Source organism: Lingula anatina, chromosome 5, assembly GCF_051362555.1.
Source record: "Lingula anatina isolate TDL-2025a chromosome 5, LinAna3.0, whole genome shotgun sequence".
In the NCBI taxonomy this organism is placed as follows: domain Eukaryota; kingdom Metazoa; phylum Brachiopoda; class Lingulata; order Lingulida; family Lingulidae; genus Lingula; species Lingula anatina.
Window position 1 is genome coordinate 5,344,268 of NC_141771.1, and position 12,341 is coordinate 5,356,608.

Here is a 12,341-nt window from a genome sequence, read left to right on the forward strand (position 1 = left end):
AAATGTAATATGAAAAACATTACCCTACAAATAAAATATATTGAAATGTAATGGAGACAGGCCTACATCGCAGAGAGAAATATACCGTAAATAAGTGTAGCAAACATGACAAGAGACAAATTTAATAAGAAATGGAAAAAGTTGCACCCTCTCCTCTTAGAGCACCACATCACACCAACTGTAAACCGCGTTAAACAGTTAAAAAGGCATCTTCCGGGCGGAATTATCTGCCAAATATTTTTTCTCAAAATTCACTCTGAAATAGTCATATTTATTGCCATGTTTTATTAGATAATTTTAAATTTTTATTTAAAAATATTCTATATTTGCTTTTTTATTGATAGATGTCCATGTCTGACAATGAAAGTGCATATACATGTACATGCATGTTATGTGAAATAAGCACCTCAATGCTGTAAGAAAAACAACTATCGCAACTATCGTATTATTTTCAAAACCTCTTAAATAAAGTTCTTCTTGATTTCTTGTAAAGTGCTGCCATCTAGCGTAATTAGGTCACGTGACTTTGTTGTACTCAGGTAGCCGCCATTTTTATTGACGCCGCCAACGTTGGCAATATTACCGTACAGATTTAAACAGCGCATTTACAAAACATAAACGTTCAGTGTTTAAATTATCACATGGATTTTACTTATGAAAGGCAGGGTTAACTACTAGAGATCGGTGAGTACAATCGAGTGTTGATATTCCCTAGAAACGGGCATTGTTTTGAGGGGGCTGTGCACGTGAGAACAGAGAGGGGGTAGTACCTGCTATAAAAGAGATGGTGTGAGCGAGGGAAGCGTGAGTCATCAGCTCTCATACTGTTTACCTGACCCCGGTCTTTTATGTCTTATGTATAGGTCAAACTTCTGTCGTATAGAATTGTGAGGGTTTTGGCTGGATTTGTTAAAATTATACGTGCTGTTCTCGCTATGATTATCAAAACAATAACTTTGCCAACAACCATTCTCTCTCTCTCTCTCTCTCCCTCTCTCTCATATCAAAATCTGCAAGCTAAGAATGAACGTTTATTAAGTGCAGTTAGCATAAAGCCCTTCTGATTCCTATTTGTGATATTCAGTATATGTGGCGATATATGGAATTTACATAAAAAGATATGTCCAAGTTCTAGCAGTGATACCGTGGCATCAAGAGACTATTCATCCCCCTTCCTGCTGTGGTCAACCTACATCCTCTCAACCCAGGATTTAGGACAGCCAAATATTTACCCTCCTCCTTCCTTTGGGCCCTTACCCTCTGTTTACACCCCTGTGTTGTTGTTGTTATTGATGTTGTTACAACTTTTGATAACTGTTGGTCATCTTGAACAAGGGCTTCGTAAGCTAGGTGTGGAAGAAATGGGGTGCAGTACCACACACCTGAAGTATACATGCTGCAAAACCCTCATGTACTTCACTTGGTGTTTAAGACTTTTTGTTTGTTTCAGTATGGTTTTGTTTTACATTACTTTTCATGTATTGTCCTTGCCCATAACTATTGGTCACCACAAAAAAAAAAAAAAAAAAAAAAAAAAAATCTACTTACAAATATGCACTGTTGACCCCTATCACTAATGTGGCTGAAATTGTTTGTTTTGCATCCTGTTAACTTTGTAAACAACTGATAAGGCATGTGCTGTCGATAAACAGTGACAGAAATAGATAAATCTGAACTTTACATAGCAGACATGATGATTTAACTTAATTATGATCTTCTTATCAGTTTTCATGTCCAATTTAATTATTTTGAAATCTGAAGTGCTCTTTATCATGTAATGTCTGTGTAAAAACAACTTTCGTTATCTTCTCCCTGTTTCACTTCAAAAACCATTTCCCCAGTAGATAGTATGATAATGAAAGATGGCAGTCTGAACCATTTGCTATCAAGCAATACTAAACAAAATGATGAGAGCAGTCAATTAAAATTTGAAACAAAAAAAAAGTAGCTTTGAAAGCCAAATATAGTATATGATGTGCTGAACATTTGGCTGTTAGTGACAAGTGTAATTGTAGTGGCAGAGCTCTGGCTGACAATGAACTAGATATAGTGTAATTATACCAAGCAACCTTTCATTAGACATCATTATCAGTATCTCTCTGTAATAAAAACTGAAGATATCTGGCAAATGAGGATAGGTACACTAAATAACACTGAGATACATCTGAACATATTGAGCTAGAACACTGAACATGACCAGCCTTAATATCCCAATTATATAGATTGGAATTTCAAAGAGAGAAAACAGACAGCTTTTTGGTAAACATCATTATTTGTTCAAGAGGTTCAGACATGAAGGCAGTCATTTACTGGCATTTAGTGGGAAGGTTTGGTATGTGCTGGATATCTTCTGAATAGAATGACTGAATATATAAGTTCATGAAATAATGTCTTAATAATTGAAGATCTGTATTGATGAAGTACAGTGTGATATTTGGTATTGCCTTATCACAGGTATAAAACTGGACAGCAGTGAAGGCATGTGTACAGACACCAAACATAGCTGAACAAAATTCAGTGATGTTATTTTTACCAAGTGTAACATATTACCATAACACCTAGAAATGGGGGGTTTAAAACCTTAGAGTTGGATTTTATGAAGTTATTCTTTTTATCTGTAAGTGAACAATGGTTGAAATGTGTAGGGATCATTGTGTTGGTGATCATCTGAGATAAGTACAGGTGTCAGGAGGGAGTGATATTTGTAATTGAACAATAATAGATAATGATGTCACTGGTTGATACTGTGTTACTAGTATGTGATTTGTGCCATTTGTGATTGTTGTAGACAAAATGCTTTGCTTTTGTTGAATTGGTTTAAAATACTAAAGTGCATGTGTGATGCTGATTTTAGAAAACTATTTAGAAAAACATTGTATGTCAACTTGGTAATACTATTGCCTAAATACCATAATTTATTTTTTGGGGTCAAATTGAGAAAGAATTCGGTTTGAGGGGAAAAAAAACATGAAAGGACTCTCTCTAATATGATGCTGTGACACTATAAAAATGAGCAACATATGCCAGCAAATAGAACCTTCCTTATGTAGAACATACACCGCCATTTTTTCATAACTATGCAGGCCAGCGCAGTTGTTACTGTCCCGCAGGCTATTGACCACTCACCTTTTGCCTTTGTACAGCCTGCGAGCCTCTTAAACAGAGGGACATAATAGATAATAAAAACCCCTATCTGATCTCGTAGTATAATTTTTCATCCATTAGAATGATTAGAATGATTACAATTTTGTCTGTCCAAAAAAGTATATTTGGTAGTGCTTAAATCACTGCATGCATTATGGATCATTTTGTGTGGAAAATCATGAATTTAATTTTCTTTGTAAATCCCGGAATGAAAATTTGAATAGTTACATTTGAATGGCAGATTAGTGAAAAAAGAAAAATTGAACAAAAGGCATCAGGTGTGGCTGCAACATTTTTTTATCGAAGAAAAGGATATCTGGCGCAGAAGGTACTGTATCAGTTTCTAGTTAGAAAAAAAATCCTGCTTTTTGACCTTTACATGTCCTCTGATAATTACTGTCATTGTTAAAGTGAGTTATCCTTTGATGTATATTGTCTACCAGTAATTGCTTTTTGGTTAAACTTTGTTTTTAGATCAATTCATATTGGGTGACTACTTCTTGCTGAAACAAAATAACTTCGTAATTCTCAAATGAAGCAAAATATTTTGTGGATGAAATATTAGTCGTAAACTAAATAAAGCATTTCTACTATAACTTTTCTCTGCCATAAAAAAAAAGCTATTTTCCTTGAAGCATTTGTTATAATGACACCATGCCTGATGATGCATTTGTAGCCAAAATTATTATTAACTGCATATTAGGTGAATAATAATTTTGTATGATAAAGTCAATGAAAAATTTGGGAAACTTCAAAGAAAATGTAAAAAAAAACATTTTCTTTAAAAATAATATTAGAATTTGTTCAGCATTTGACAGAAATTGATTCCAAGAGAGAGAGAGAGCCCTGAGTTATGTCTCATTTAAAAACAAGCAACTCATCTAAATGTTATTCTCCTTGCCCTGTAGACTTTCAAATGACCTTGTACATCATCGGTGTGTTGTACTATAACCATGTTTCTCACACTGTTAACTGCATTTTGGCTGCTGCTGCATCGCGGTAACTTCATTAACTCTGGCTGACAAGATGGCTGGCCAGATGGATGTTCACATTTCCATTTTCTTCAGAGAAAATGTTTTTTTACGGGCAAGCATGAACTGCAATTGTTTATTTGCGATGTCAGAAAACTCCCATTAATCTTTCTTTATTTGATTGATTGATATTACAGTATCCTGTATTGAAACTTATTGCTGAGAGTTTTGTGTTTTTCCTTGTTCTTAAGGGGTAAGCTGGAATAACAATTATCTTCTACATCAATAAACCTTCCGTCTTTAATATTGAGATTTCAGAGCCCTGCATTGTTAATTGTTGATGACTTTGGTGTTTTACCTCCAATTCCACAATTCAAGTATTAAAAACATGTAGTATCAAAGTTTTTATTATTATATTTATTTGCAGAAACTATGAAGAACATTTTAAAAATTTAAATCCTGGAATTATTTTCACCAAAGTTCAGTTGCAACTTTGTTTTTGTGCTTCATATCAGGAGCCTGGCAAAGGAACTGTGGTGCAAACTTATGCACTTTAAGGAATGTATACTAGTATAAATCAGCATATATGTAAGATTTGTATGTCTACAGCCATAGCCTTCTCTTCAGCTGCAAACTTTGAGACTAATCATTCATCCTGGAAATTCATTTTGTTTGTAGGTTAATGTTTGCTGATCTTTTAGGCTGCAGTTTGTTTGGTTCTGGCCCAGTTTATAGTACAAAACAATAGTTCTGGAAACAGTCTTGCAAAAAAAAAAAAAAAAAAAAAAAAAGGAGGAAGCCGACCCACTTTCACACCTAGATATTGATATAGATCTAAAAAGAACTACTAGTAATTCTCTTCGAATTTCAGGGTGAAGGTAGACCTAGGGTGCATTCCCAGAGATTTAGATTTAGATGTCCAGACCTAACTCCCTGGGGGTTCACGCTAAATTGCAGTCAGCCGAGCGCGCACCATAGTGAATTACCCCCTTACAGCTTTCAGTAGGCGGGACAGACACTTAAGCCGGCTAAGCTGACTGTAATCTAGTAAGACTCCCCACAGGGATAGATCGATCTAAAATCTATGGGAATGGGGTCTTAGACACTACTGATGAACCAGCATTTTTCTATTAGTCTCCTAGGACCTGATGAACCAGCCTATTTCTATCAATCTCCTAGGACCTGGAAAAGCAAACTAGAGACCTGGATATGTATCAGTCTGCAAGGAACTGTCAAGGGAATGAAGAGCATTGAACCTTTCATCTGTGTTATTTTTTTTTCCCAAAGCCTACTGGAATAACTAGTAAATTGTCATATTTTTCCATCATTATTATTATTATTGGTGAGGGTATTTCTCTCCGTTTCAGTTACTGTCTGGAAATCTGACTTTTAAAGAACATCTGGCAGAATGAAGATAAAATATTTTTCTGTACAATGATTATTGAACAAAATGTTGAATGGTGATTCCATTGCGTGTCAGTAAGTTCTAGTATACGTGTACAAATTCTGTACTGGTAGGTGTATGCTGGTGAAATGAAGAAATGAATTATTGAGTATTGTGTAAGAATATAAAGCCAGGAAAATTTAAAAAAAAAAAAAAAACTGCCACAAAGGATTGACTAAAAAAAAAAAAACAAACAACTCGTATCACGATGTCTCAGATGATAATTGGAAGGACACCTTGCCATAATTTCTGTATTGAGCGGTCATATTAGCTGACTGAGGACTGGCAAATCACCTCGTCTGTCGGTGCTCAGCACACTGGTAATAACTGTAACAAGATTTATGATGGACTGTAATGTCTTTTCTATGGTACTTGCCCTCCCATTTTTTAGTTCTTTATGAGCACAATTTAAGTTTGAAAGAGAGAGAGAGAGAGAGAGTTGAGGGGGGGAGGAAGAGGGTACAGGAGGGAGTGGGTTACACAGTGGTTGGTCTTCCTGTGAAAAATTTCTGTCTGAGTGTTAGTTTTAATTAAAATTTAAATGGGTGTGTTGCAATACAATAAAGGGCCAATCCGTGGTATTTGTGTCCTGGGCATAAAATTTTCAAATGCACAAAAATCAATCAAAAGTTGCATTTTCTGAAAGAAGAGACTTCAGGGGATAAGAATTTGTAAAAGATTTATCTGTATTTTTTGAATTCATGATTTTATAGCGCATTAAACTTGAAAAATGTGAAAATTAGCATTACGGACGGAATTTTTTATTTTTTGCATATAACACTCAAAATAAATTTTAATCAATATCTTTCAATTGAGACATAAATTACAGCAAGTCCTTGGGGTAAACACATAAAAAATCAAGTGAAATCTTTAAAAAATAGTTAATTAATCATTAATCCAAAGTCATTTTTTCCGTCCGTAATGATTTGGGCTCTATTTTTTAAGTTTTTTTAAAGACTACTTGGCAGAAATAAATTTCCTTTCATATTCTCCTCATACTAGTCCTATGTTTACCAAATATCCAAAAAAATTTTTTTTTAACATATTTGAAGACAAATTAATTTCATAATTAAAAAATCATTACGGACGGAAAATTAGCATTACGGACGGAAAGGCATAGCTACCTGGCTATAACATTTCTACTGAGTGGTTTCATGTGGCATACTCAAGTAATTGATTTATGAATTTTAAAACTAAAGAAGAACTGTTTCCCGAATAAAGATTTATTCTAAAAAAAAAAGATTATTCAAAAATGCAGGATTTAAAGTCAAAAAGTGCTTTTTCTTACCTGGCAAGACTTGTCAACATCTGTCGCACTTGTCAATTAGTGGCATTTGAATTGTGCATTAAGGATCACTTATGATCATGGCTTCTCCTGGATATTTTTAGTTACTTTGATTGCAATTTGAAGATAAAATGTGCTTTTGATCACTTACCTGTCATATACAAGTTGCATATACCTGGGAGATGAGCAGTTAAGATAATTACTGACCGCAGTTAATCAAAGATTACTAGAGGCCATGCCTTTGTTCCGGCACCATGCCACTTACCTGAAATTATCCTATATCCTCAGAAAATTTATTTAGGTCAAATTACATTCATAGATGGTGGTGATATAGAAGTAACTTTTCTCTGAGCAAAGGACAAGTAAAAAAAACTATTTGCCTTTCCTTCTCAAGAAGACAGAGCATGGATTTCCAGTGACCAAATTATCAAACCTGTATCATTCCCTGTGATGGACCAATGCCAGAGATACAAATTCTATGTTGGTCTTAATGTGTCAGAATAAAAACAGTGTTTAAACTTTAGCATGAGAAAAAAGGACTTAAAAATGTAGCTTTTCTGAATTAGCATTCAACACAGAATTTTAAACAATGACAATATGAGAACACAAGGGATCTCTTATTTCTGAAAGTGTAGACTTTAGTTAGTTTTTGTAATTTGAAATAGCTCACAAAAATATTTGAGTTGACATCAAAAATAACTTCCCATTATGTACATATTTAGTAAAAAGTTAACTTTTACCATGAATAAATGATTAATTGTACTTTTTTAATGGCTTCTGTGTAAGTTTTGCACTCTGGACAAATTTTCCGTCCGTAATTTTCCGTCCGTAATCTGACATGATTTTTTAAACTTCAAAAATTTCCTAACAAAAAAAAATTTTTTAACTAACCTTTTACATTTCTAGTAACTAGAATAATGAAATTGTCATGTCAAAGCAGTTTTATCTTTAAAAAGCCACAAACAGAGCAGAGTTTTGAAGTTGAAGTTGATTAATAAAAATGCTTGTCCATTTTTTTCCGTCCGTAATGGTGATCAATAACCAATATTTCTCAAAAACTAATAGATGTTATTTCAAGTTTTTTGGTCACAAATTTAGGCTTGCACTAATCAATATTCCTGCCAAATTTGAACAATGTATGTATTATAGTTCTTGTAGAATTTATTTTTAAAGTGTCAAAATTCCGTCCGTAATGCAAAACGAATACCACGGAATGCCCCTAATACTCATGAGTGATTTCAACGACCTATCTTCATGTTAATCAGTGGGTGTCACTGTATCTGAGGCAGGGGTCATTCATCTATCAAAGATGATCTGCTGTCACCTGTGACATCACAGGGTCCCCTCCCCCCACCCCCACCCCCACCCTGTATTACTTGCATTTAGACATTCATGGAATTGGTCATTGATAGCAATTAATCATAATGCTGCCAATAATCATTCAGACTAGTGCTGATTGTCTTGAATACCGGTGGTCATTACCTTGCAACAGGTTTTTAAAGGTGTGTTAATGGGCCAGGCCTTGTGGATGATGGTCACTCATCTTTTGGACAGCTCATTATTACTGAGATCAAAGAGGACAGAAAGAGAGAGAGAGATGGGGAAATGATGCCAATTTCAAGTTCACATTTCCTGTTGACATGTATGTATATCATACCCAACTGTTATGTTTCTAATGATGCTGTCCTTCCACTGAGATTAAGACCCTGTTCCCACAGATTTTATATTGATCTATCCCTGTGGGGAGTCTTACTAGATTACTGTCAGCTTAGCCGGCTTAAGCATCTGTCCCGCCTATTTAAAGCTGTAAGTAGGTAATTAACTGATATCAATTTAACATGAACCCCCAGGGAGTTAGGTCGATCTAGATGGATTGATCTAAATCTATGGAAATGCACTCTTAGGGCCCATTCCCAATGAACCAGCCGTTCAATGTAAATCAATCTACTAGTACTTAACTCTGCAGGGTCTCTTGCTGAATGCATTCAGTTTAAAAGATTTGCAAGCCTCCTCTTGTTTCTAACATAATTTTATAATTCCCAGCTTTTTCTGTATTCCTGTATTCTGCTCAATGTCCAGAGAGGGGGGAGGCTATCCTGCAACTAAATCAAAGCAGGGAACGGCATTATGCAACAGTAACCTTGTTTGATCTGGGCTTGCATGTTGTTGAGTTTGTATTTGCAAAGTAGGAAAAGCTTCCACAAATATTGAAGTGTAATGCTTTTATTTCCCACTTCAGTGTAGACCGGTGCTGTGACCTGATATGGATGGGTGCCATCTATGTGGTGTTTTAATGTAATAACTAGAGACTTATTGATGGCATTTCTCGCACTCTGCTGCGAGGCAGATTCATAATTGGGTTTTGAGCAGAGAGAGAGGAAGGAGAGAGAGAGAGAGAGAGATGTGGTATTTGGGAATTACCACAAATGCATCATTTGTAAAGATGTTGGGTTTGTTTCTTTTAAGGATTTTAAGCAAGATTTAATTTTAGTGTTTTCACATATTTCCAAATTAGTAATAAATTAATGTAAGTTTATACTTTTTTATATGCTTTTTTCGTTTTAAAGGAAAAAAGGGAATTTGGCAAAAGACTCGGAAAATGACACCAAAATTGTAGTAAAAACATTTCACTTTCTGATTGAAGTGTCTTAAGACGTGGATGAATTCTTCCTCTCTTAAGACTAAATGCCATGCTGTAGCTCTGGGTACTGATTCATTACAGAATCTTATCAGTCCCACACAGCCTTCACTCCAGTGGTGTCCCGAGATAGAGAGGATCTGGGCCAGAGTGAACACAGAGAGTTAATAAGCCAGAAAATTAGCCAGGTTTGAGGTTCTCTAACCACAGGTTTGTGCTGAAGGTGACATAGTTAATGCTTACAGGTGGTTCAAGGTGTCGTGAGGGGCAGACTTCATAATGGGTTTCTTTTGAAGGCTCTGGGTTATTAGGTGGTCTTCACCTGAGGACAACAGGTGAGTCATGCTGGAGTAGGAGGCCGCAGGTAGACCTGAGTGAAGTGTGCCAAGTTGTGGACCTTTGCATACAGGTGTCAGGTGGGATTGTTATCAGACACAGTCTGTTTGTTGCCTACCTTCCTTGGATTCATGTTATCTTTCTCATTTTATTTCTCTCTCTCTGTCTCTCTCACACACACACACACACAGAAAAAGAATAAAAATTAAAAAAACTTGAAATTTGTGGCTTCAGCACCTCTCTCCTCCAACACACAGATACCCAGATCTTTTCATTTCTCACTCTTCTCGCTTACTCTATTTCCTTCCATTAGTCCTTCCTCGCCTTCTCTTTATCAATTGATCTGCACATTCCTGCAATGATTTTGTATTCATACACAGTTTGACAGATCAATTAAACCCCATAGCCTCTCACTTAATTCATTGTCTAGCCACCCTCTGTATTAAATGGGCAGTATTGACCCATGAAATTAGATGATGACGGCTCTAGCACCAGGATGTGTTTGTGTGTGTGTGTGTGTGTGTGCTCATTTGCATAAAGCTCATTTTTTCTTTGCAATCTGTGCTGATTTTCTATTCTATGTTTCAACTTGGTGCTCAGCTCCATTAAAAAAAAAGGGAATGCAGAAAGATGATTTCAGATAATTAGATCTGTTTAATATTGTATCAATTACCAGACTTAGCATGCGGCCAACCTCTTTTCAAGCTGTCGTATCTCAAATTGTTTCCATTCCTTGACTGTTCTGAGATGTTCTGTTTTTGTTTCAAAGGAGAATTGACACACATTGAAAAGACAAGGAAAAAAAAAACAAGATTGACAAAAAAGTAGGACTCAAACTAAAACCACAAATCCAGCTTGAACATGCCTTCAGAGTAGTATCAATAATTCTATCATCACATGACCTTCAGCTTAACAGAACATAGGAAAAAAAAATCTAGTTGATTAATGCAGCTGTTTTTCCTTGATTGAAGTGCAGTTATCTGTCTTTATGGCACTTCTGTGGCCGTTTTCCTACACTTATGGGATGGAGGTTTCGTGTTTGTCATAATGAAAGTGCTGTGACCAAAGCAATAGATTTGTTGCTGATGAAAGCCTAGATATATGTTTCTGGTATTTACTGGGGCTTGTTTTACAAAGCACCAAGCTGGATGGCTAATCGAAAAACATTGAGGTTAAAGCCTTCCCGTCTTTCCTGTGCAGGATGTGGTGGCCATTTCCTTTACATCGTTCAGCATCGTCATTATGGTATGACATGGTGTCTGCCTGCATCAGAGGCCACTGGGAGTCTTGAAGGGCACTGCCTATGTGTTCTTCCAATTATTTCAAGAAGTCTCATCTTTTAGACCTTTAAATAAGGGAAGATAGTTGAAATAAGCTGATAAATTTTGAGGTAAATTGACTTAGGCATGAAGTTTTGTCCAAAAGTGCAGGTTGAGCATTTGATCAGTTAGCCATATTGTGCAGATGGACACTCCTTAACGAACCTGTCCTTGTCATCCATGAGACTTGTTTAGAAGCTTTAATTTAGGGCTTGTTTTCCTTATCTTATTATGAATGTTTAAAAAAATACAACTGCCACACCCTTTATCTGAGAAAAATATCTGTGGGACAGTGTTTTTTGCCAAAATTTATCTATTGGACTCTCTCAGAAATTAGATGTACTTTAGCTAGATTGCTGAACAGCTTTGAACTTTATCTAAGTTAAAATAAAATATAGTAAGTTTATGGTAGTGTGATTTGTATGTTTAACTGGAAAAGTGAAGCACAAGACAAAATACACTGGAAGAAGCATGCTGAGGCCTTAGTACAAAGGAACACATTAGGCTCTGAATAATGATGATGGTGATTATGATGTCATTTTAAATAGAAACAGATCCTCCCTTCCTCCTCTCCACTGTAATATCTTTACATAGCACATTTTCTGTGTTTTAGGGCTTCACAGAATTGATTAGAACTGCAAATATTAATTTCAGCCAAATTGAATAATTGTAAAACGGTATTCCCTGGAATTGTGTTTCGTTCCATATTTATAAGATTTTTTATCAGAAAATTTCGAATAGAGAGTTGGGTTACCTGTCTATATTAGGTCCCTGTATTGTAAATCTTGAAAAAAATTTGTAAGGAATAAGTGGAATTGCATTTGAAATTTCAGAAGATTTACCATAATCGTCATCATCTCTCTTCATGCTCAGCTGAAAGTGATAATCATGCTAGTCCGTTATCTCGAGCAAAACACATGATTAAAGAAATTCTTGTGGTCGCCAGTCATCATCTCTTACTTCCTGTGACATCATGTTGAGTTTGATGTATGCAACCAGTTGGGACATGCTTGGACTGATTCAAGATAGGACATTTTGGTGAAAGGGTGTAAACCCCCCCCCCCTTTCTCTCTCTTTCAAACACACACACACACACACTTCCCTGGCTAAGTGTAAATGTAAGTTAATGCAGTCCTCATCAGCTATGACATTTGCTTCTTCCATGATTTAGATTTATAGTACCTCAGCAAATTTTTTCTTTAAA

At 35.6% G+C, this 12,341-nt stretch overlaps 1 protein-coding gene across 7 annotated transcripts in view; it reads left to right on the forward strand.

Annotated features, from left to right (window-relative positions):
• Nucleotides 1–502: 502 nt before the first annotated feature.
• Nucleotides 503–12,341, forward strand: part of LOC106162742 (tyrosine-protein phosphatase non-receptor type 4) — an 86,790-nt gene continuing 74,951 nt past the window's right edge. For 6 of the 7 annotated variants that reach the window (XM_013540143.2, XM_013540152.2, XM_013540150.2 and 3 more), the window contains exon 1: nucleotides 503–684. The gene's annotated coding sequence lies outside the window, so the exon portion shown is untranslated. Of the gene's footprint in view, nucleotides 685–9,566; nucleotides 9,693–12,341 lie in introns of all 7 variants that reach the window. The other variant, XM_087013886.1, reaches the window with a different exon arrangement.